Here is a 26,216-nt window from a genome sequence, read left to right as displayed (position 1 = left end):
TAAAGTAAAATATCCAAGAGCTCAAATATTGCCTGTTTGCACACATCACACATTCATTCAGATGATGTTAAAGGGTAGGAACCCCTCCAAATCATTTTCAAAGAAGTTAGTTTTTCTCTCTGTAGAACTATGCGCTATAAAGAATTTCTTCAATGTCCTTATCTTAAAATTGGTATTGTTTCTCATCAACAAAATAAAAACAGCTCTCAATGACAAGGTGTTTCATCCTTATCTCTGTGGGTGATAGTTGAGGATTTTCTCCTAATGTGGAAATGGATGAGCCACACCTTTATTAACCAACTCCATCTTTCACCTAGTGCATTATCTGTGTCCTCTCAAGCTTGCATTCTCTCACAAAAAATGATTCCCATAAGATACTATGACATTGAAACAGAAATTCATGAATAGTTTTAAAGATTTAATTACACTTTCAGGAGATTTTACCTTATTTCAGATGATCATAACTAAAATCTCTGAAAGCTTTTAATTTGCAAGTTAAAGAAAAAAAATGAACATGAAAATTTAGTTCGTTAAGGTACATCTTAAATATAAGAAACCAAAGTAATTTATGAGCTAAACCCAATATATTTAAAGTTAGGAAACATATGTTAAATATCTAATTTAGACTGAATCGAAATGGAGCAATAAGAGCATGATCAACATGCCCTCCAAAGATATATACTGAGTAAAAGATGCCTTAATGACAGTACTCATTTTCTTTATGGTTTCATTTAGAGTTAATTCTGGAGATTTTAGTTTCCTAGACGTACAGTATTCATGTATCTTACAAACTTTTTTATTTTACATTAAGTCACAGGAAGGCAAAACTCTACAAACTCAAAAACTCTGAAATCCAAGCTGATAATAAAAATAACACCAGGACATAAAAACACACATTTGTTGGAGGTTCTCTGTTATAAAGTCAGAGGTTGCAAAGTAAGATAATGTGGATTACCACTCCTTTTGCTCTGGCCTATATATGAGATATATATAGGTCTGTATTTACTCCATATACACATGTATGTATACATTATATATGTATATGCATTATACATGTATGTATATATTTGTAACACACACACACACACACACACACACACACACACACACACACATTACTGCATCTCCCAAACTCTAGAAGCAGAATGCTACCTCTCAACCATAGTTACCCTCATTTAACAGTTTAAAGGTATGTTTACTTCATCCTTTAAGGCTGTTTTTTAATTTTGAATAATTTCCCCTAGCTTTCCATGGTAAAGTATACTTTTTAAATATTTTATATAAAAAATACTGAATGGCTTTATTAGCTGAAAGCTATAAATGCCACAAAACAGATTTGGAAATTGGAACATACCCAACATAAATGGTTACCAACGGTGAACGAGAAGGCATACGAAACAGGGCAGTAAAGGCACAGCACAATATGAGAAAAATCATTAAATGATCTGGAAAAGCATCAAGATGGCTGGCCTCTTTGTAGTTCCAGCACAAAAACAGAGCCTTATTTCTAAATATTTTCCCTGGTGGGGAATAACAGCCTGAAAATAATCCCAGATGTATTCATTTGTGTAACCATTTGCTTCTTATAGCATATAAGCATGGAAAAATTATTGAAGGCTTCAGTTCTGGACTTGTATTTTTTAAATGTCAGGCTTTTGAAAAATAGCACAATTTTTCTTTAAAACCATTCATTTACCTGGAATGTTGGCCAGCAGGCCTGTAATATGTACTTGGATTTGTTAAGATTGAAAAAATGCCCAATGGCGAAAGAGGAATGGGCCATTTTAATGGATATAACTAAATATGAATGCAATCTCAAATGAACAAATGTCCAAGCAGAGTAAAAATCAGTTTTTATGATTCTAATCTAGCCAAGAATTCTAGATACTATTAGAGAACAGAAATTTAGAGAAAGAAAGTAATCTAGAATGTTTTCTTTAAAGATACTGAAAGCAGAACTTTTGAAGTAAAATTTAAGACGGTCAACTTTATACAAAGGCTTTTTTTTCTTGAAAGCATCCTTTCACTTTGAGATGATTCTAGATATTAAGAGTCCCAAAAGCTGTATATCACTTTTAAAAATCAAAGATGAAATGATTCACAGTTCCTTATTAATTGTTGGCAAATATATTTAAACTCAACTTTTCAAGTTCTAAAAATTAAATAATATTTAAATTAAAACAATTTACCCTAAATCTACTGACAATATGGGCTCATTTCTGTAAATCTGTTAAGTACCAATTCTACTTTCTATATATGACATTAAATTCATTAAAGTAGAATCTCTGGTAAGCGTGATATTTATATGTCTGTGTGTGTGTATATACAGAGAACAGGGAGAGAATGAGATTATAATCAGTGTCTTTTTTTCTTCACTTGATCAGATTTTTAAGTTTTAAGGATTACTAGGAAATGTCTAACTTTTTTTGGTAGGCATTCTAATGCTAAAATAGATGTTGGATTTTCTTATTATTATTAATAGCTAGATGATTGTTTAGAATGTAGAGGTGTGTTTGAATCTGCCACTCATTTTACAAATATTTAATGAGCATCTTTATTATGCCAGGCAGTTTAGCAATTAGGATTTCAATGGTGGCAATGAATCCTTAGTATGTCATTTCTCCAGAATGTTTCTTCAGAAACACTAGAATCATATTCCTGATTATCTAAGGAAAACAACATAATACAGAAAGTAAGTAAGGGGATATTCTTGCATTTACAAAACTCTAAATTTTTATAAACATTGCATCAATCTCCCCATAATTTAGCAAATGATATATCACCTGAGCATGTTAACTGCTATCCTGGACCTTAGAAAAAAAAACCTCTGACTCAAATGATCTCTTGCTTTGAAACATACTGTTAGCCTCATGATGATGACACCAGAAGGAAGGGATGGGATTAATTTCAAGCAAAAATAAGGAACTGAATCTAAACTATGTAAAACACCTCACTCTGATTTATTGCTTTTTCAGACCATTGAAGCTGCAAATAAAATTTATGAGGGAAGAACAATAAATTAGGATTGGATAAAGGCATACTTTTAAGCCTCAAGTTGCTTGTGCAGTTAGATTTTAACACAAAATTGGGAGCATAATACTAGCAAGTTAATAAAATCAGCCAAGTGTTGACATGTAAAAACATTTTTTTCTTAACAATTGATTGGTCCAATCAGTTAGCCTTGTTGATAACTTGAAACTGTGAAAGCCTATATTACAAATATTCAATGAACATTACAAATGTAAGAGAAGTACACAGATATGTGCCACAGAAGTCCTCCATCTTGGAATATATTTAGGGGTAGGGAAGTTGCCTTTAAAGTAAAACTGTAAAATTACCACATAATAAAAACATGTGCTTTGAACACTAATTGCCTATTTATTATTTTATTTTAAAAGCTCCTTTCTTACAATTATGAAGGTGTGATGTATAAACTTTCTTTAGTTTTAGTGAGGTGTATTTTATATATTTTCAATCCTACCACTCTTTTCCACTTATTCTTGATTTTAATTTTACTAATAAGCATCAGTATCAATAAGGCATTAGGTCTGTGAAGATTCCTACAGCGTTTTAATTGAGAGTAAATTGCCTTCAATAAATGGGGCCTCCTACTGGCCTAGAAGGCTGGCCCACCCTAGTGGCTGGGCACAAACACTTGTTTGAAGAGTTAAACCAAGGTAGGAGAGCCCACTTTGTCAGCTGCCCAGAGGGAAGTTGTCAAGTCTGGGACCCTGCTGCTTTACTCCTATAACTGTGTTTTAGAAACACCTCACAAGTGGAATTGTGGTTGCCTCATCCAGAAAATGTGGAAAGGATTAATGTGGCATGTAAAACAAATCACTCCTGAGCTCAGCTGAGAAAGTGGGTATTAAAAGCACTCCAGTCAAAAGAGCTTTAGTGAGAGGGTCACAGTGATATACAGTCAGCATATGTTGGGCTGGTAATGCTGCAGGGTGTTTGGAAATGGTAATGGTCCATGGGTGTAAAGTCTTTCAAGACCTCTTAAAGGCACATGTGTTTCTTGAGCATGTTCTCCAAACAAGGACCTGTTATGGGTTAGATTCACTGAAGCTTTTAAACTTTATTGATTGGTTTGTAGGATTCCAGGTTCACTTACTGCTTAAAAAAAAAAAAACAACCCTGTTGATAAACACAGACAAGAATCCCACTTTAATCTTAACCTTATGAATCAATAAACAATGTGGGATGTTGCCTCCTCATTGATTACAGTACGCACTATTTTTATTATGGAAGTGCTTGCTAGTTTGCAGAATTAATGGGCAATATATCTATGTTGTTCTTCTAAATCCAGGTGCTTTGTAGATTTTTGAGGGGGGAAGAAAAGGGAGAGACCTGAAGTTTTCTTGCTATTTGAAATATGAACCGTAGCCTTAATAAAAACTTCTGGGTTTCAAGTTGAGAGAGAACAAATAAACCTGCTAAGTATAATTTCATAAACTGAAACGATTTTCCTTGGTATTTCCAGTTTAGGAAGGATCTCACATTATAATGCAAATATATATTCATAGCCACAGTTTAATGAACTCTTTTAAAAAAAGAAATACAATGCAGCATTTTTTTCATGTAAGTAAACTATTTCTGTCTGTTCTCTTCTGTTTGGTTTATATTTGCACTTTTTTATGGAATGTGTATTTTTTTTCCTGGAAGGTTATACCCCATCAATTCATTCACTTTTCTAAATAACCTACACCAAAGGATCATGCAAAATCTTTGAAAAGATGAAAAGCACAGGCAAAGATTCCAATAAGTAAGAAGTGATGCATTTAAATAGTTGTCAACACATGTACTCAAAATAAGCATGTGTTTTAAGGTAAAACCTAGTTAAATATCAAGACAGGATAGCAGGAAGTACTAGTTAACTAACCTTAAAATCTCATTCAGTAAAACTAAACAAGTAAAAATATGATGTGAGGCTGGAAAAGTCAGGGTGCTTTTGGTTTTGGGTTCAGTGCTCCCAAGTTTGACCCCAGCTTACAACCATGACTGCAAATATTTTTTCACCAAGTTCAAGCATGACATTATTTGTTACCTTTGCTTTACTGCAGGCCTGGTAAAAGTCAAGATCAATAATTCTCAGGAACATTTCCACTCTACACTGAAATTACAGCCAGCCTGAGGGACACAGCAGATATAAAATTTCTTGCCATCTCTGTGAAACTCATAAAGCATCACCATTGCTTGTGTTTTAATTGAACTTCCTGTCTTAGGCTCACTCACATCACTGCTGACTAACACATTTGGCCAAGAGGAAGGTGTATGGTCGGTGTCCACAGTTATTGTATTGAATATGAAATGGGTGTGTATAGAAAGAAGTTGAAAATGCTACAATAAAATAGCAAGATAGTAAGGACAGGTGAAGCTGTCAATATTATTGTATTTTATTAGGTAAGCATAGAATATTATGACTATGACTACTTAATACTAAAAGAAGCAATTGATATTGCTGCCTTTCATGTGCCCAACTGTGGCTGAAAAGATGTGCACAATTTTCTGGGCAAAATGCTCTGTACATATGAGTCACAATTCACAAATGGATTGTTTTTATTGCCTTTTAATCTTCAAATGCATTTTTTTCTACATGAGCAGTCTTCATCATCCACAGGTAAGAATGAATCTGCAGTTGTATCTTCCCAACTTGCTTAAAATTACTCTTCCAGGGGCTTCCATAGCAATAAGGTATGTCTGCATTCTGAATGCAGCTTTTATTTCTCTGCTAGAGGCCACCACTTACAAATATAAAAATTCAAAACTGCCTATACTGGATTTAGAATTTTTCAAATGATTTCCTGAATAACTTATACATCCAGAAAGCCAAAGTACAATGCTTGCCTGTTCCATTTTATTGAAAAAAGGTTATTTTCCTTTCATACTCTAGGAAATGGATGATCTTAATAACAATCCTTATTTTGTTGTAGTGTGGGTGAATCTGGATGTGCATATGATATTTTTTCTACTTTAAACTGAAAATGGTTCAGGCCGGAATGATTGATTCTGAGATGTCTAATCAGGACTGAGCAGGGAAATCACTGACCACTTGTTCCCTGTGCTCAGCAATCCTGACTTTGACTGTTTCCCAAAATACACTAATTGGGGACCTGGACTATGTTGCGTTTTGCAGGTTTCCACATCTCCCAGACAAACTGCACACAAGGGCAGACAATCCACACCAAGGTGTGCTGCACACCTGTACAACAGATGACCAATTTTAAATGTGCAAAGAAAAACCTGCACAGAATAATATGATGTTTCCTTCGCGTCATGTACATACAAATCAGATAGCTAAGGGGCTGAAGCAAGCCATTTAGCTGCAAGTTTTCATTGCTAAAGACATTTTATAGGGCTTAAATTTTATATAGTCCAGTATCAAGTAGTACTCCTAATTGCATGACTTCAAAGTAGACATGTGAGCCCTACTTTCATATTATTTTTGTGGCTTTCCACTAAAGTCCCTTCCCTTCCAATTGTTCCTATGAGGTCCTGTATTAATGTTATTATTGGAGATTTTATTTAACTTCAATTTTAGTGAAAACTATGCCCCCTTCTTTGAATGGGAGTTGGAACACTGAGATTAAATTGATAGAGAAAATCAAGTCTGAATTGGTTTATAGCCCAGAGGTACATTGTGAATCTCATAAAGCATTGTTGCAGGAACCTGGTTAGTGTTCTGTACACCTGCTTAATGTTTTTTTCATCATCACAAATGTCAAAGTGCTCAGTAAGTCACTGGAGTTTGAATGACAGCCATGCGCTAAGCAAGCAGTTATGTTTTTTCACTACCAAATTGGACCATAAATGATGAAAAAGAGGTCAAAAAGGAAGTATGGAACCATACAAATTTGAAAGGGGAAACTGCTAATAGCCATAAACCTGGTGCAATCAAAGGCTTGGCAAGTCATTGCAAATTACCTGCTCTGTGAATTACTGATCGCACTGCATTATGATATAGAACTTTCTAACTCCTTTCATCTGGAGTAACAGGGCTTCTAATAGCTCACAGATCAAAAGCAAAACACTGCCAGTGGAATTTTGATACAAATACACCATGGTTGTACAAGCATAATGCATGTGAACAAAATCTTAATATACATCCAATATTGCATTTGGCCTACTGATTATTAATATAGCACATGCGTTTTACAAACCAAATTTAACAATTTAATACTTACTGCAAGGGATGATTGGTAAGGCATGCCTGACTAATTTAAAAGGAAGGGTGGAATCTTGCATGATACTTACATTAGGGATTAATGTAGGTTGGTATGCTTTTACCAAAGTCTTGGCAGTCTTTCCGATCCAAGATGTCAAGTCCCTAAATCCTTGCCTTCTAGATCAAGACTCAGACATGTGGGAATCAGGGGTACTCAAAATTACCCCTCCAAATATTTTTCCTATTATGGAAAATATCTGTATCAACGAATTTCTTTTGAAAAACGTGAAATGTCCACGAAGAGTGAAGTCTTTTGCATGCCACTTTAATCAGATTAATTTCCTCTTGCTCTTTTGCTGGAGATCATGGGTACTGATTAAATGGACATTTTAATTTTAAGTAAAGAAATCACAGAAAAAAGAACAAAAATACTTTGGGCTATGAGACATTTTATGGCAAAGATTTAGTTGTAGTGTTGCCAAGCTAGATTTTGCACTGTTGCAAAAATACCAGTGATGCCTGGGAGGTGGAGAAGCAGATGAGGTAGTTGTAAAAGAGATTTTCAGCTATACTTTGATCCTAAGAAACGATATGCTTGAAACTGAAAATCATTTTCTGGGTTCTTGGATCTAGGTTCTTATGTAACCCATTGTCATCCTTCCGTAAGAGTGGTTTTTCTTTTGTAAGAATTATTTACCAGTTAGTGTTACTCCTTGTTCTACTGTTAGAAAGACAGTGATAAAATGAGAGAGACAGTATCCCTATCCCTACCTTTATGGGAGATGCACATAAGTAGGTACATTGATGTAACTAAAGAAACAGAGATTGAGATATGGCTATACACATTATAACAGGAAGGCTGCGAGGGTTTTTGAATAGTGCTGCCATTTCAGGTAGATTGGCCAAGAAAGGCTCTCATGCAGTGATGTTTGAGCTGGGATCTGATCAGTATGAAAAAGTTTGACTTATAGACCTTAGGGTAGATGGAAAAGATGTGATAGATGGAAAGAATAACAAGTACAAAGGTCTGAATTATGTGAAGGGCTAAGAGTGGTTGATGAAGAACAAAGAAACGCAATGTGGCTGGACCATATTGAGGAGGAAAGAGAATAGAAAACGATGGGAGCAGATGATAGAAGGCTGTGCATCAGAGTAAGAAGAGTACTGTGTTACAACTGGCAGTTCTGGGGACAACAAACGATGTGCGAGCAAGAACTGAAGCAAGAAGAGCAGCTAGGGCAATACTGAGTTACCAAGCAAGGGATGAGAGCATTTGGTTTAGCATGGTGGCAGCAGAAGTGGATGGCAGGGAAGAAATCAGACTGCATGCCCATCAAGTCCCCAGAAGTTCTCAGCCCTCCAGCCCAGCCTTCTGGTTAAGGCGTTCCATCGAGTGACACTCTACTCCCAACTCTCCCATCTCCCCCAAAATTAGTTTCTCCCACCAGTATTCCCTTGGAATTGGTGAAGGATTGTGTGTGTGTTTTTTAAATCTATTTAATAAAAATGTATAGAGCTCGGTGAAACACATTAATCACTCCTGCAATGTCTATATTGAAAGTGGTTTCAAATATTCTTGGCATGAGACAGGATTATATATCCATTGGTGAATAGATAGAAGTTGATGAAATCTGAGGAGATAAAGTGAAGTTCTATATATTATCAATGAAAGAGAGGAGAAGGGAGGAAAGAAAGGCTCTGGGGCAAGGGGTGTGAGTTGGGAAAGGGTTAGAAGGAATGAGTCAGGGTTCTTGGCACATTTTTGCTTACTATTATTTTCACAAATATCATGCATTCATGATTCTGTATTTTGTATAAATTAAGAAAGTTTATTTTAAAATCCTTTCAACTGAAAGATATGAAGAGTGTCTGGACACTTCCAGCAATCAGTACAGGTCTAAGAGGGAAGGCATGAGCATGGAGAAGAGCAGGCCAGACAAATTAGAAGTTGTTGGAGGACTATCTGCAACAGACCGGTTTCTCCCAGATGGGCCTACATCCAGGGTCCTGAAGCAGCAGGTGGTAGATGATACCAGATAGTAATGCCTGTCATCACTTATATTTGTTGTGAATATAGAATCACTTTGTGAACTACAGAACAATTTATAGTTTATTATAGCACACAAGTCAGTGTTTATTGACTCCTTTGTGCTTTATAATTTCTCATGTAAGGAGGAAACTTTAGTTCATTAGTAAAGGGAGGATGATGAACAGCATTTGTCTGTAAGTTATCAGTAGCTAATACCTATAAAAGGAAGACCAGTAACTAATATGCTTTGCCACAGGGCTTCGCCACACTCTTCTTCTCATGGTGTACAAAGAAAATGATAATGTTTGTATGGCTCACTAGAGGAAACTAGAAGAGATTTAAGAGAGTCTATGAATATTTTTTGGAAAAAAGCATTATATTTTCTTGACATTACATAATTACAAAGCCACCAAAACTTAAGGGAAATACTGAATTTGTAACATACTTGCAAGTAAAATCCTTTCAAATTTCCACTGAGAAACTTGAATTAACTTTCATGTTTAAATTATTTACATTTGAAGAACTTTTCCATGTGTTTCACTGACAAATGTGATTAATGTTGGCATTTCTAAGGGCAAGATGATTTTTTAATCTAACTGAACTTCTGCATATAAGATAGGATTCAGAACGGTATGCATTGTTAGAGCATCCAATATGCAACAAATTTAAATGTCACTAAGAGAGCACAAATGTCAAAGACTGATAAAAGTACTCCACGTATGTGAAGACAGAGATTGAGGCCTCTCACAGCTAAGCCTACTTAGAGTTCTTGCAAAATTTCCCTGTTCACACAGGCTGTGTGCTATGGTCTTTGGGTATCTGATAGCTGAACTCGGCTGCAGACTGGTAGGGTCCCACAATGAGCATGATCTGAGTCGAGTCCTGAGTAGATGCCTATGTATAGCATACTGCTTAGCCGCAGAGAAAGGCTATTCAGATTGTCAGATGGCTGCAGGTGTCACTTCAGATACAGTGTTTTGGGGCCATCATCAGTGGACCATTTTAGCATTGCTTGTAGCTAGAGGAGACCAAACCAGTATGCCAACCACCCTAGGCCCTACCAGGACTGACAGAGTATCCTGCTATAAATCTGCAGCTCATTCATGAGGCCATGTGCTGGCAAGTTCTACTTTACAGAATAGTTGCTGAACCAGGAAGCTACCTCACCACATGCAAACCAGGCTCTAGAACCATATAGGCCCAGTTGTGCTCCAAAAGAGGTACAGGCTGGAAGTTCCCTTTGATACATTCATCCCAACAGGCCAGAGGGAAAGAGGAAAGAAGTAGAAACAAGGAGAAAGGATAAAAGATGTTTCTCATGAGGATCATTGAACTTCCTCATTAGCATATATTTCTGGCTAATATCTACAACATACTAAATGCTGGCATCTTTCTGAAAAAAATACAGAAATGCTTCAAAGTCTTTATTTCTTTCCTGTCCTGCAAAGATGGAAAAAAAGTATTTCAGAAGGTGATGTATTACATTTACAGTCACAGAGAAGCAGACATATTAATTAAAGTGGTGAGGAAAGGAAACTTACATTTCTAAATTTTTTATCAAAACACTTTAGTATTTCTATTTGAAACATTAATAGCTGATCTTCCCCAGAAAATCAATTTGCATGTTTACAAATACTATTGCAACCATTTCATCATAGTGCAACTTATCCCTATTGGGTTGAAATTTGGGTCCCTCTGCTCATCAGTCCTTGCTTTGCCCTTTGTGCTCATTGCTAAGCCTCGGGTTTCATAGTAGTGGAATTTGTTTAAATGTTTCCCTTCATATGGCCCCAACACATATCCAAAGATGTCACCAAAAATAACATATCCGAACCAAAGGAGTATGCTTTTGTACATATACAGGTAGCTCACTATTTTTGAACCACAATCTATATTTTTCCAGTGTTTTTCCACACTGTATAATTTCCTCTGAAAAAGGGAATTTGAGAAGAATTGCCAAATCTGTCTTGGAACTTCCACTTTAAACTCAAAACAGATCCTCAAATGTCTACTGGGATATATCTCTAGTAGGACTAAGAATGTGCACCTGTGGTTACCTAAACCAGCCAAAGAATGGCACCATTGCTTCACATAAATGTACTCACAGACATTTTTTATTTGGTTATAGAATTTTATCATAAATTCCATGGCTCAGTGTAGAATTCTATCTGTCCTCCAGGTCTACTTTTTGCCTTTAGATAACATTTTACAGCAAAAACTGATGTATTGTTTCTGTCACCCCTTGACCACTAAAGCAGTTTAGGAGACCACAATGGGTGAATAATAAGGAGACAAAGGGAAATCTCTGCCTGCCCGACTCAGTCCATGCACATGGTCATAATTCTCCACCTTTATGATAATAAGGGGAATGTATTTATCAGCCCTCTGCTCCTTCTCAAGGTGATCCTCTGTTGTTAAGTGTAGAGTTGGCCACAGATACTATAGAATTATTAAATAATGTAGAGGGTAATGAGTGAGATGGCCACTTGAGTTTCACAAGGAAATAATGAATGGTGGAGAAAGAGTGGCAGGTTTGAATAACGGGTTTAGAGAAGCATTAACTGAATCAGATGGTTATCTTAAAATATCTGCGTTAAACTGAAAATTAAAGACAGCCTGAGAAGTCTCAGGCTAATTTATCCTGTCATGTTCTACACCAGCTAGGATAAGCCCACATCAGCTCTGGAATAATTGCAATAAAAATCATCTATTATTTTCTTCTTAAAAATTTTAGACCACACCTAATAGTCCTTTACCTGATTTATTTATAATTGCTAGTACAATTTGCATGATTTTACATGACTTAGTTTTTTCAGACAACTAATTAAATCACACAGTGATTTCATATGGATTCAGTATTCTCAGTTTTCAAAATCAGGCAAGAAAAAGAAAAACAATCCAATTATTTTTTAAATGGGCAGGAAATACTCAACAGTTCACACCAGATGATAATCAAATGGTTGATAAGCACATGGAAAAATGTTTAATGATGTGAGTCATCAGGAAAATGCAAATGAAAACCACAAGAGGATCTAAAATTCAAAAGACAAAAAAATACCAAATGTAAGTGAGTTTGTGGAGCCACCAGAATATTCACCCATTGTTGATGAGAATGTGAAATGGTGCAAACCCTTTGGGAACATATCTGTCAGTTCTTTTATAAAATTAAGCCTAGCCTGTAATCCAGCAATTCCACTCTTAGGTATTTACCTAAGAAAAATGAAAGCATGTGTCCACCAAAAAGACCTGAGAAGGACGTGCACAGCAGCTTTATTGCTAGAAGACTGATGAAAATGCACCCAGGTTTTCACCAACAGAAGGCTGGATAAACACTCCGTGGTATGTTTATACACTGGGCTGTGACTCAGAAATAAAGAGAAACAAATCACTATAATAACATGGATAAATCTCAAAATCATTATGCTGACTACAAGAAGCCTTACACAAATGAGTAAATACCATGTGATTTGTTTGAATGGCCATGAAGTCTAAAACAGGGAAAATTAATCGATGATGTAGAACTAGAACAATTATCTTTGTGAGCAGCAAGCTAAGGAGTGAAGATTATGTTGGATTTGGCATAGTAATATACTATAATTTGAAAGAGGTTTTAGCTACACAGATGTCTATACTCATCCCAAATCATCAAATGACACTCAAGATTTGTGCATTTCACCTTGTATAAAATTCATCATAACAAAAAAGGCAATAAATATTGAACTTTGGTTGATGATAAGCATACTAAGTTTGTCTGAGGTGAAGAGTACTGATATCTGCAATTAACTTTAAAATGCATCAGAAAAATAAGCTAGGTTGATGGATAGATGAAAAGTAAAGTCAGCAAAATTTTAGACTCTAGGTGCTCAGTATATTCACTGTGCGAAACTTACAAACTTTTGGTTTGTTTGGAAATTGCCATAATAAAATATTAGAAAAAAATCTGGGAGACGATTTCTCCTTTTCTTCTTCCTTTGCATTATACCTTAAAACTAAAAGTTGAAGCAAAAAAAATCAAGAAAAATACTGAGTATGTTGCCTAATTTCGATAAGGCTTTGATGCTCTGCTTGCTATTCTGTTTAAACCAGCATCTCCATTATTATTTAATATGGGAGTTAATGTTTTCCTTCTGAGAAGGACTCTGTTCTCATAATGAAGTGTACAGAAACCAATGAGGAACCTGTGTTGGACCGGGAATGTGTGATGAGACTGGTATATGAGATGCCTGCTCACATACCTATATCATGCCAATGGGCAAATGTCAATTCTCCCTCTTCATGGGGAAGAGGGGCAGAAAAACATAAGGCTTTGAAGCCATCTAAGTTTGAATTTGAGCTCTTCCCCAGTTAGCTTTGTTTCCCTACAAGCATCATTATTTACCAAATGGGCAAATTACAGGCATGTATACTTGAGGGTCATTCTGAGGAATAATGAAGTAGGTGTTAATTATTATCTCACACACACATACACACAACTGGAGATGAGAGATCAGAAAACAAGACATTAAATTTGATGGAATTTAAAGAAAGTTAAAGTTTCTGAACAAAAGATATAATGAAAAAATAAGGAGTTAGAAAGAAAATACCAAAGTACGCAATTCTTGGTTTTTCCTTTACTGCATTTTTAAAAATTTTTTGTACTATGTAGCTGCATAAGTCTCTTTTTTTCCCCTCAAATACTGAAGCGGTGACAGCAATGATTATTCCTAAGCACAGGACTGAATGAAAAGCCACACTATGGAATATTTCACTTTCCCTACAAATCTTTTCACAACCTTCTCATAAATAAATGAGGCTAGAGTCAAGGAAACTGGGCTAAATCCTTCCCTTACTGCTTGGACTGTTCCCAAATCTTTCACCACGGACATAGAAGGATGGGAGCTTCTCTTTTGTATATGTCTTAGGGAGGTCTGGCAGCATTAAGGGAAAGAGATGAAGGATCCTATGCTCAAATATTCAGGGTATTTTTTACCAATCTAATGCTTTTAAAAATATATATACACACAGAATGTTTTTGTCAATAAATCCTCTATGTGCTAACACTGGAGGTGCTGAAAAGTGCTTGTAAAGTTCAAAATTGTATCTGGAGTTTTGTGCAGAACAGTGTTCTGACAAGTGAAGATGAGAATTTCTATCTCTAGATTTTAAAGTCAACAATCTGTGAGAATTGCCCATGGTTTTACTGGATTAGAGCTGACTGATTCTTCTGGGTTGAGTGGTATCTATTTGAATTATACCATTATTCCTGAGTAAGGAGAATAATCTTGTGCAGGGGCACTGGGCCAGTTGTACCCTGGTCCCGGGAAAATTATACATGGTGTGTAAGAGTCACAAAATCCATAATAGATTGCTTTGTGCAATTGTTCTTAAGTCCGCCTGGGATTTCATGTCTTATTTTATATCTTTGAAATGAAATTTCATGCTATATAGGGTTCTCAGTGAGAGGAGAGGGTAAAGCAACAAAATAAAGAATAAAGGTGAAGCAAGACAGAACACTTTTTATGGCATAAATGGCTCAAAACTTTTTTCCTTTCACTCAAAAAAAAAGAGTCTTATTGTTAACTATTTCATTTGGGGGGTATAAATTATTTATGGGGCTTGGAGTAGAAGGCCACCATGTCATATCTTTTCTTGGTTTCTATATCTTAACAAAAAACTTGTCTAATTGTGGTTGTGGCAAAACTTTGTGGCATTTTCTAACTTCCATGTGGCACTTTATAATTTATTTAATTAAACATGATCAAAGGTGACCTTAGAGCATTTGAATAAGTGTTTTCCTAGTTATGTGGCACTGTCTGTGCTTTTTTTAACATGGTCATTGGCTCAATATCCCTGTTTTTGGCTCAATAGTTCCTTCTGCTGGGGACAACCAAAATTTTCCATTCTTTGAAACCTAGTGTTTTACTATACACAGATGAAACACACCTGTTTCTGATATACAACCACTTTCAATCCTTGTTAACAATGAAAAATTCCTAAGGTGGAAAAAAATCTGTGTTCAACATTCTGGTGTAAAATGTATTTGGAGCTTCACATTGTTGATTAAAAGAAAAACATAGTGGGCACCTTCTATGTGCAAGGAAGATGTCATGGAATTCAACAAATCTGAGAAAAGTTTATTGAGCATCCATCCACTTTGTATCAGGTCTCTTGCATTTTCTAAAAGGTGGGCTATATAAAAACTGACAAACAAAAACAGAAACAATAACAAGCAGGTAAGGAAAGGGGATAGAGAGTGCTGGGGGTGGGCTAGCTTTTAAACAGGAATGATGAGGGAACTTGGTATCTGGGAAAATAAGATTATAATTTTCTGAAGAAAGACTAAAGAAACTGAGAATGCAAGCCTTGTCAGTATTTGGGAGAAGATGTTTTACAAGAGGGAACAACAAAGGCCTTGAGATGGAAGGTACTGGGCCCCCTTAGAGCAAAGAAAGGAGGCCAGTGATGCTGTAAGTGAACACCCAAGGAGGGAAGTAGTAAGAGAGAAGTTCACAGAGGCAATGGTGGGTCAAATTGTATACAGAGGGCCTTGTAAACCATTTAAGGATTTTGGTTTTTACCATGAGTGAGGTGGGAGCTTTTGGAGGGGTTGAGCAAGGGGAGACAGTATCTGATTTAAGTTTAATATAATACCTAAGTCATTAAGATTGCTCTGTTGAATATACATACACTGTAGGATATGTGTAGAAACAGAGAAACCAGTTAACAAGCAGTTTAGTACTAGGTAAGAGATGAGTATGGCTTGGAACAGGGTCATAGATACAGAATGATAACAAGTGGTCAGATTCTGAATATATTTTGAAAATAGAACCAGAAGGATTTGTTGAAAGATTGGATGCACAAATTGAGAAAAAGGGATCAAACAATTACGATTCTAAGATACTGATTGCCATTTATTAAGAAAGGGAAGAGAAAAGGTAAAGCAGATTGGGGGTCGGGTGTGGTTTCTTCTTTAGACACATTTCATTTGAGATGCTAAGGGAAGATACAAGTAGAGGTGACCACCTGGAGTTGAGTTCCAGGCAGGACATATGTATTTGGAAATCATCAGCATGTAGATGATATTTAAAGCCATGAAATTATATGAGATTACCTGGGGAGTGAGTGGATACTGACCAAGTCCAAAACTGAGCTCTCCTACATAGTTGAAGTCCAAACTGATGAGCCAAAACTAAACACACCAAAAGAGAGAGGGAGGGAGAGAGAGAGAGAGAGAGACCTATGTTTCAGTTCCATGGAGACAGAGAAAGCTATCTTGCCCACAACCATATACGAGATTCCTTAGGAATAACAGTCACATCCCAACTCATGACATTGAAGAGAAAAAAAAAAAAGGAAGAAGAGAGGAACCAAGAAGAAATGGCCACTGAGGGAGGAGAAAAATTGGAAATGCATACTGTCCTGGAAGCCACCTGAAAAAGAAAAAGTTAAATAGTTAGGTTGTACACTGCAATGTACAGAAACAATACGTTACAGGGAAGATGATATGAAAATATTCCAAATTTAGTGGAGTAAGTACTATAAAAGATCTGTAGTCCAACTGCTACAGCCACACATAGAAGAGATTTCCTGACTCGCAGTTCCTGAGTAGGCTGAATGAAGTACGTTGTATTTAAACCCAGTGTTGATGGGTGGAAACACAATTAGCTGAAGAAAGAAAAGGCAGATAGTTCTAGCAGAGGGAACATTTTACAGAGAAGTTGAGAAGAGAAAGCACAAGGGATATTTGAGGAATACTAAGTTGTTTGAGCTAGCCTGGGTGGACAGGAGGCATGGCCCACTTTCTGCATGCCTGTAAAGCAACTTTCTAGGGGCTGAAAGATGTTCAGATTTTGCTTTTTTTGTTTGTTTGTTTTGTTCTGTTTTTCACTAAATCTCTAACAATGGAAGAAGTTTTAACATAATATTGAAAACTATCTTTCTATCTCTTCGCCCTAATTCCTCACCTATTAAATCTTGTATTTTCATCTGTAAGTATAGAAGTAGGTATGCAAGACAGCTATCTCTATCCATTTAGAGTCTACTGAGTTCTTGTTCTATGTAAACTCTGGCAGAAGGCAAAAAGGACAAATGCAAATATGCAAAAATATTCGATGTAATGCAAGTCCTACTGTGTACCAATTCTGAAGTGGGGAGTGGGGGAAGGTAGAGAGAAAAATAAGAATAATATAAGATTCAGTTTTTGGATAGGTGAGTGAATTTATTAGGAATCTGCCTCAATAGTTGGAAAACAATAAATCCATGCTATAGAGCTGGAGTTTTGCCTGGCATAATATGACCTCGGCTCCAGTTCCAAGGACACAGAGAAACTATCTTGCCTATAACCACATACAAAATTCCTTAGGGGTGACAGTCATCATCTCTGGGGTCAGATCAACTCAGAGCACTGAAGAAAGAGACAGAAAGGCACACAAGGAATCACAAGATTTCCTTTTTAGGTGATAGACAGGAAATATAATAGATTCCATTTTTCTAAATGAACATGACAAATTTTCTCACAGATGTTTTAATATGAATTTTAATGTTAGGGTCAGATTATTTTCACCAATTATTTTCCCCATCTTTGTATTCCCAAGTATTATCCAGTCCAAACTCAGACACCAATTTAGCCCCTTAGCCCATTCACACCTCATGGGTCTCATTTGCAAAAAAGAAATTAAGAGGACACTAGGGTAGAAAGAGAAGGAAAACACTTCAAAGTCATACAGATTTACTAGGTAAATGACGCTGGGTAAATGACTGAATGTCTGAATTTCAGTTGTTAAACTGCAAAGTAAAGAGAACAGCTCTCACACGGTGTTGTTACGAGGATTAAAAGAGATCATGTATGAAAACCTTTTGGCACATAATAGACACTCAATAAATGTTCATTTCCTTCCTTCTTTTAACTTGAGCATTTCAGTTACAATATAATGTCAAGCCTTAATTTTGGGGGAAAAAATATTTAGAGAAGAAATGATAGACTTTTATCACTATTGGCTGTTTTGAAATACTTCTTCTTAATTGGCATCCAGTCTGTTTTTAGGGTAAAACTATCTTTAGGGTAAAACTATCTTTTAGGGTATCTTTAGGGTATCTTTAGGGTAAAACTATCTTTAGGGTAGCTATCTTTAGGGTAAAACTAAAGAACTTGCAGGGAACATGGATTACAGGAACAATGAGGAAAAAACTGGTGTTCCCCTTGAGAGAAATTTTTAAGATTGTTTGTGGGGAAAAAAAGGAAGGAAGGAAGGGAGGGAGGAAGGAAGTTAGTTGACAAATAGTTTCAAAACTCATAAATTAAAAATGAACCAAGTAGAGGAAAGGTATTTGCTGAGTTGCCCTCCCCATTGAGACAGGTTAGGTATTATGGCTGGCATGACAGAGTCATCTTTCTTTTTACTAAAATGGAAAAAAAGTTTCATCAAAGTAAGTGAATTTACAGCAGGAATGTCAAGTCAATGAATGATTCAATGCTCTATGTAAGAGGAAATGTATAGTGTACTACTTTGACCTTTCTATATTTTTTTATATTTTGCCTGGCTACATATTGCAACCATACCTTTCAGTTAGCAATTAAAGGCAAATTTGCAGCTGCCTATATTAAATCAAAGTTTTTCTCCTACAAATGAAAAATTCAGTCTTTCTGTTTGATCTTCAGTATCATGCAATTCAGTATTCAAGACATATAAATGCCCAAGTGTGAAGGAAACACAATAGCTACCATCCCTTAGCACCATCCATTATGCAATGTTTCAGTTTGTCATACTATCTAAAATATAAATGAAAGTAAAAGAAGAGAAGTGGCAGTAATTTACCCCTGTCTAGAAAGTTTGGCACTGCAACTCCAAGTATTGGGAGTCATTTAAAGGAGGAAAAACGTAAGCAGAAACTAGGATGGGAGATGAGATCATCCATCAGCAGCCATCTTGTAAATTCAGAGACACTCTGGATTCATGAGGTGAGAAACAGCAGTGCAGAGGGCTGTAAAAATCATTCACAGTGTTTCAATTTGTTAACACAAACTCTAGAGCTGCCTTTGTTATGAGACAGCATTCATATTGCAAGTGAAAAAGAAATCAGTATGGAAAATGCTCCTATTAATTGACATCATGATAGTCTTAAAGTCAGAAAAACCAAGGATAAAATATGACTCTAAAGTGTTATTTAAAAGAGAAACAAAATGTAAATTTAGTAGAAACTTGCAATTATCTTTTTTTTGCAAATATTTCCCTAACTTCTTTTAACTGATTAATTTCGGTTAATCAATTCCAATTTATTTTAATGTGTTTGTCTTCTCTTGAACATGGTCAAAATATGCCTTAAAATGGCTTTTTTTGGCTTTGTTTTGTTTTTAAACTAAACTTTACTTCAAGGCAGAATTAAATTTATCAGTGATTTAGTAAAGAAAAAAGAAAAGTTATTTGTAGAATCATGGAATGACCCATATCTATTTTCTCGCATTTCTCCTGTAAAACCCAATATACCTATATTCCAACTTCAAAGTGAGAAGAGGGAAATGCAAGATCTACCTTAGTAGTTTCTCTAGAAAGAGGCAAATCAAAATCTAGGAATCAGATGACAAGCATGGTTATCTGCAGGCTGAGAGAGGAGAGAGAATGTGGTATCAGTAGTGGCTGTTTGGATCTAAGTGTGTATCAGAAAACATTTGAATAATGTCCATTAGTAAAGTATCACTCACTTTGAATGACATACTGTATAGTGATCCAGAAAATTTAAAAAGCAAATATTTGGGCTAAATAAATACATTTGTAACTATAGACATTATTAATGTATAAGGTCATTAAGGTATAATGTGTAAGGTCAGGAAATTCTAAAAGGATATGTAAAGGCCTTAGATGTATAGACTACAGCTTTCAAAATTTTTTAATGCACACAAATCATCATATCTCATTAAAATACTTTTTTTTTTTTTTTTTTTTAGGCATTTGTGAAAATTTATCTATGATATGATGGATATTTTCCAACTGTACTTGAACCATCAGACAAATTAAAGCAGCCCATTTCTGGGATCTGTTCACATCCCATATGTTCTTTTAACCATAGATAGTCTATAGTCATGAGATTTTGGGGTGCTACAACTTGCACCCCTCCCAACTCCTGGTTGAGTTCCAACAGTACAGATCCAGTCAAATTCGTTGTCTCACTGTATGCACATGCCAGCCTAGACATCTCCCTCCTCCTTCTTATGGCAAGTCCAGGAGACAGTGGGCTGGATGCAGCCACAACCGCAGCATTGTCCGGATCCCTGTGGAGGCTTTTTGATGATCATCCCCCGGCACGAGTCCTCCAGAGAGTGCTGATGCCGGAAGCTCCTCCTCATATCGTATCTTAGTTCATTTTCTGGGTATCCAAGCTAGGCCTTGATCTTCTGCGTAGAAACAAACAGACCCTTTGCCCACACTTTGACATGCCCTCTATACCACTGTGCAGAACTCATTGGAGGTCAGCACACAGTAACTGCTTTTTTTTTTTTTTTTTTAATTAAGAGAAAGGAATATTATCAGAAAAGAGTACCTCCATAGCTGATCATCTGACACCCTTTAAGTGATCAACATTAAGGATATTTAAAGCATGCGTTGATCTTTGATTTACCAATAGTTTTATCCTGTTAAGGAGTAATCCCCCTTTTCTTTCTTTCTTTCTTTTTTTTTTAAAATTTTTAATCTACACTTACCTGAAGAATACTATGTTTACTATGCTCTCCCCTATATCAGGTCCCCCCTAACAACCACATTACGGTTACTGTCCATCAGCTTAGCAAAATGTGGTAGAGTCACTACTTGTCCTCTCTGTGTTGTGCAGCCCACCCTCCCCTTTCTCCCTCCCCCCCATGCATGCTAATCTTAATACCCCCCTTCTTCTTCCCCCCCCTTATCCCTCCCTGCCCACCCATCCTCCCCAGTTCCTTTCCCTTTGGTACCTGTTAGTCCATTTTTGGGTTCTGTAATTCTGCTGCTGTTTTGTTCCTTCAGTTTTTCCTTTGTTCCTATACTCCTCAGATGAGTGAAATCATTTGGTATTTCTCTTTCTCCGCTTGGCTTATTTCACTGAGCATAATACTCTCCAGCTCCATCCATGTTGCTGCAAATGGTTGGATTTTTCCACTTCTTATGGCTGAGTAGTATTCCATTGTGTATATGTACCACATCTTCTTTATCCATTCATCTACAGATGGACATTTAGGTTGCTTCCAATTCTTGGCTATTGTAAATAGTGCTGCGATAAACATAGGAGTGCATCTGTCTTTCTCAAACTTGATTGCTGCGTTCTTAGGGTAAATTCCTAGGAGTGGAATTCCTGGGTCAAATGGTAGGTCTGTTTTGAGCATTTTGATGCACCTCCATACTGCTTTCCACAATGGTTGAACTAATTTACATTCCCACCAGCAGTGTAGGAGGGTTCCCCTTTCTCCACAGCCTCGCCAACATTTGTTGTTGTTTGTCTTTTGGATGGCAGCTATCCTTACTGGTGTGAGGTGATACCTCATTGTAGTTTTAATTTGCATTTCTCTGATAATTAGCGATGTGGAGCATCTTTTCATGTGTCTCTTGGCCATCTGTATTTCTTTTTTGGAGAACTGTCTGTTCAGTTCCTCTGCCCATTTTTTAATTGGGTTATTTGTTTTTTGTTTGTTGAGGCGTGTGAGCTCTTTATATATTCTGGACGTCAAGCCTTTATCAGATCTGTCATTTTCAAATATATTCTCCCATACTGTAGGGTTCCTTTTTGTTCTATTGATGGTGTCTTTCGCTGTACAGAAGCTTTTCAGCTTAATGTAGTCCCACTTGCTCATTTTTGCTGTTGTTTTCCTTGCCCGGGGAGATATGTTCAAGAAGAGATCACTCATGTTTATGTCTAAGAGGTTTTTGCCTATGTTTTTTTCCAAGAGTTTAATGGTTTCGTGACTTACATTCAGGTCTTTGATCCATTTTGAGTTTACCTTTGTATATGGGGTTAGACAATGGTCCAGTTTCATTCTCCTACATGTAGCTGTCCAGTTTTGCCAGCACCATCTGTTGAAGAGACTGTCATTTTGCCATTGTATGTCCATGGCTCCTTTGTCAAATATTAATTGACCATATATGTTTGGGTTAATTTCTGGGGTCTCTAATCTGTTCCACTGGTCTGTGGCTCTGTTCTTGTGCCAGTACCAAATTGTCTTGATTACTATGGCTTTGTAGTAGAGCTTGAAGTTGGGGAGTGAGATCCCCCCTACTTTATTCTTCTTTTTCAGGATTGCTTTGGCTATTCGGGGTCTTTGGTGTTTCCATATGAATTTTTGAATCATTAAAATACTTTTTAACTTTGAATTAAATTTTATTTTGAATCAGTATATTTGGGGCAAGACCTAAGATTCTGTATTTCTGCATTTCTCATAAGCCATGCATGCTGAGGCCACTGACTGGTCCAAGGATCACACTTTGAATAACAAAGCCCCAAATCATGACAAAGACAAATTTAATCTAAGAATTGTATCTAGGAAAGTCTGCACATCAAATGAGCTTCTACACCCCATATCACACCACCACTCTCATTTTCAATGGAATCCACTCTAGAAAATATAGATAAAAGGGGCTAACATTTTTCAAATAACCATAGCATCACATTTTACTAAGGTAAATGAATTACTTAATTCTCAAAAAAGCCTGTAAGTAAATATTTCTGTTACCTTCATTTTACAAAAAAAATGAAACAGTCTTGGGGAACTTAACTAATCAAGTCAAAGCCACACATGCAGCATCTAGAAACGGAGTTCTGAACCTGGCCTCCTAAGCCTAAATTAGTCAGTGTTACTACAATAATCGAGACTTCTGCATTGCATTCTTAGTTAGGTTGCACATGAACAATTAAACACAAAAGACACAGTAGGGATACAGTTACTATGAAGCTGGTACTACACCATCATCACTGTTAGCTTCTAGAACAGGAGTCACTCAGGTGACGTGACACTGAAGATCTTAAATGCTTGATGAATAGAAGTCACATACTAAATAATCACTTTCAAGAGCCAGAATAAATAAATGATGAAGATAAAATGCTTCCTTACTGGATTCAGCTCCTTAGAACAAGGAAAGGACAAATACATTCTAGATAAGAACATGCTGGAGGCTCCACAGCCTTCAACATATGGGATAACCTTTAAAACTCCATGTCTGAAAAAATAGCCCTTAAACTTTAGAATCCCTAAAGGACTTTTACTATTGAAGGGCACACTATTAAATATTTTATGCATTCTGTTATTTTTTAAAGGGTGTAATCCCTCCTAAGGTGTACTGGCACTGAAGTCTTTGATCCAGTCTTGACCAGAATTAACTAGGAGCCATCACTTTCATTATAAGCATGTTATAATTATGGTTGCTTTTTTCACACTGTTTAATATACTCCCTCCTGTTAAACTACATCACAGGGCCTTTAGCACCTGTTGCTTATTTCTGCCAGACAGCAAATATTCCTCTCTTTATTATTCATGTGCAAGGATAAGATGAACTTGCCAAAGGTTGTCATTTTTGAATGCACCTGCCAAGTGTCAGACACTTTAATAGTTGAAATGCTTACAGCATACACTGCAAGTGCTGCAGCTACCAACTTCCCATGCCCAGGATTTCATAAGATTGAATGTATTCAGGATGACAGATTAATCCCTTGTATTATATGTATGTATGACCACATGCCCATGGGTATACACCATGCTTATATGCCACATCCCCAGGTTAGCTTTGGCTAAGAATATATATTACAATAATTTACTACCTTACATCTTTAATTTTTAAAAATCAAGAATAAATCTCTCTATACTTACTGATTTATTGGCAGCAGCTTACATGAAAAACAGCATTAGGCTGTACACTCAAAAGAATAAATAAAAGTGTGCTATGGCTACAGAGAGAGCCCACCTTCCTGTTTTGATAAGTTCTTTATACTTTCCCTTTCTATGGATCCCTAACATCTTTTCCACTCTTCGGTTAGTTCTTCAGTGCATATTGAAGTGAGTGCTGCCAAGCTAGAGTATTCAGTTGAATTAAGCTTAGAAAAAAGCCCAGAGTGAAACTATCCAGCTGCTGGGGTCTGTCCAGCTACTCCAAGACTCTGGGGACATATGCCCACTCTGCTGCAAGGGACAGCAGCCAACATCCTAAAGAGAGGCTTCTCCTTGGAAGTAGTTGAGGAATGGGGCCTTGTCAAAAGGTGTCTGTCCTTGACTCCTACTGAGGTAACCAGAAGGGTAAAGGCAGAAAGAAATATATCCCTTTTCCATGATTTATTCAACTCTGTCTTCCTATCTTGTTAGATCTTATCAGAAATGTGGAATGGAGGGAAAGAAGTATAGAAGTTTTCTAGAATTTGGACACGTGACTAATGCCAAGAAAGGCAAAGTAATAAGAGATATGTTCCGCTTTCAATGTTTCAGTTTGTCATACTATCTAAAATATAAATAAAAGAAAAAGAAGAGAAGTGGCATAAATTTACCCCTGTCTAGAAAGTTTGGCAAGGACAAATGAAGTCATCTTCATTTTCTTCAGTTCCCAGAGAGCCCATGTGTTACCGTGCGTTGACTTTCCCCACCCACGAGTGGACAGCAGTGCCCTCCTACTGGCAGGCAATAGGTTCCAAGACCTTCAGGGGCTGCCTGATACTAAGATAGTACTGAACACTACATACACTATATTTTCTCCTAAACATACAAACCTATGATAAAATTTAATTTATAAATTAGGCACCATAACAGATTAATGATGATAACTAATAATAAAACAGAACAATTATAATATACTGAAATAAAAGTTATGTGAATGTAGTCTCTCTCAAAATATCTTATGGTTCTGTACTCACATTTCTTCCTCTTATGATGATGTGGGACAATAAAATGGTCACACGATGAGATAAAGTGTATGAGGGGAATGATGTAGGGAATGTGACACAGTGTTAGGCTGCTACTGACCTTCAGATGATTTGTCAGAAGGATGATCACCTGCGTCCAGATGGCTGTTGATCATGGGTAACTGAAACTGTGGAAAGCAAACATGAGGGGGATTGGCATGACATCAACCCTCCCTTGAGGATATAAAAAAAATCCATCTAAAACTCTCCTGCAATGTACAATGAAACTGACCTCTGCAGAAGTTGTATTTTATGAGCACTCTGCTTCAGGTAACCTCAGGTGATAGAGCAATTAGTTTTCCCTTTTGAAACAGTACAAAATATTCCCAGATAGCTTTCTTCCTCTTTTCCTCTCCCTCCTTCTCATGTGTGCAAGCGTCACTCAGAGCCCAAGCTGCTTTATAATCAAGGAATGAATTGCATGTCTTAAGACCTCTACTATTAGAAGGTACATGAGTTTAGTGCAGTAACAGCGAGCTTTCATGAACCAAGCAGTCAAGAACCTTCTTGGTGTAGTGCCAGAATGGAAACAGAGGACTTTTCTCAGAGGAAGAATTTCCAATGATGTTATTTTTTCATAAGTCTACTAACCTCTACACTGACAATTCATTATACCTCCTGGAATGGGAGGTCTTGCTGTAGGCCTGTAGTAGAACTGGATTTTCCTTATCCTGGGTTACTGATGGTGCTTCAGTAACTAAAGCTCCTTGGATATAATTCACTCACAAGTAGGATTTTCCTAGAAGTTCTTGGCACACCTAATTTCTAACCACCACTGACGACATAAAACCAATACTGGGATATACCCAAAGATACAAAGCATCTTCAGATACTCAGGAAGAGCTCATTGTACATAGCAAAGGAACAGTGTCTGCAAGGTAGGCTGTCTTTGGTCCCATGTGTTATAAGTGTACTACCTATCTGGTAGCATTACTGGATCATTAGTTAGGAAAACAACACTAGGAAAAGGTCAGAGCTTGGTGGCTTTTAGCAGGCTCAGAAAAACACTTAGCTGACAGAGTTGGAACTCTTTCTTTCAGAGCCTGAGCCACCAATCAAATAATTCCAAAGAGAATTCTGAGCACAGTCACCATTAAAATTTAAAAGGAGATTAGAGACCCATTTCCAGCCAGAACAATT

The sequence above is a fragment of the Manis javanica genome, chromosome 6 (genome assembly GCF_040802235.1).
Source record: "Manis javanica isolate MJ-LG chromosome 6, MJ_LKY, whole genome shotgun sequence".
NCBI lineage: Eukaryota > Metazoa > Chordata > Mammalia > Pholidota > Manidae > Manis > Manis javanica.
This window is presented reverse-complemented; position numbering follows the sequence as displayed.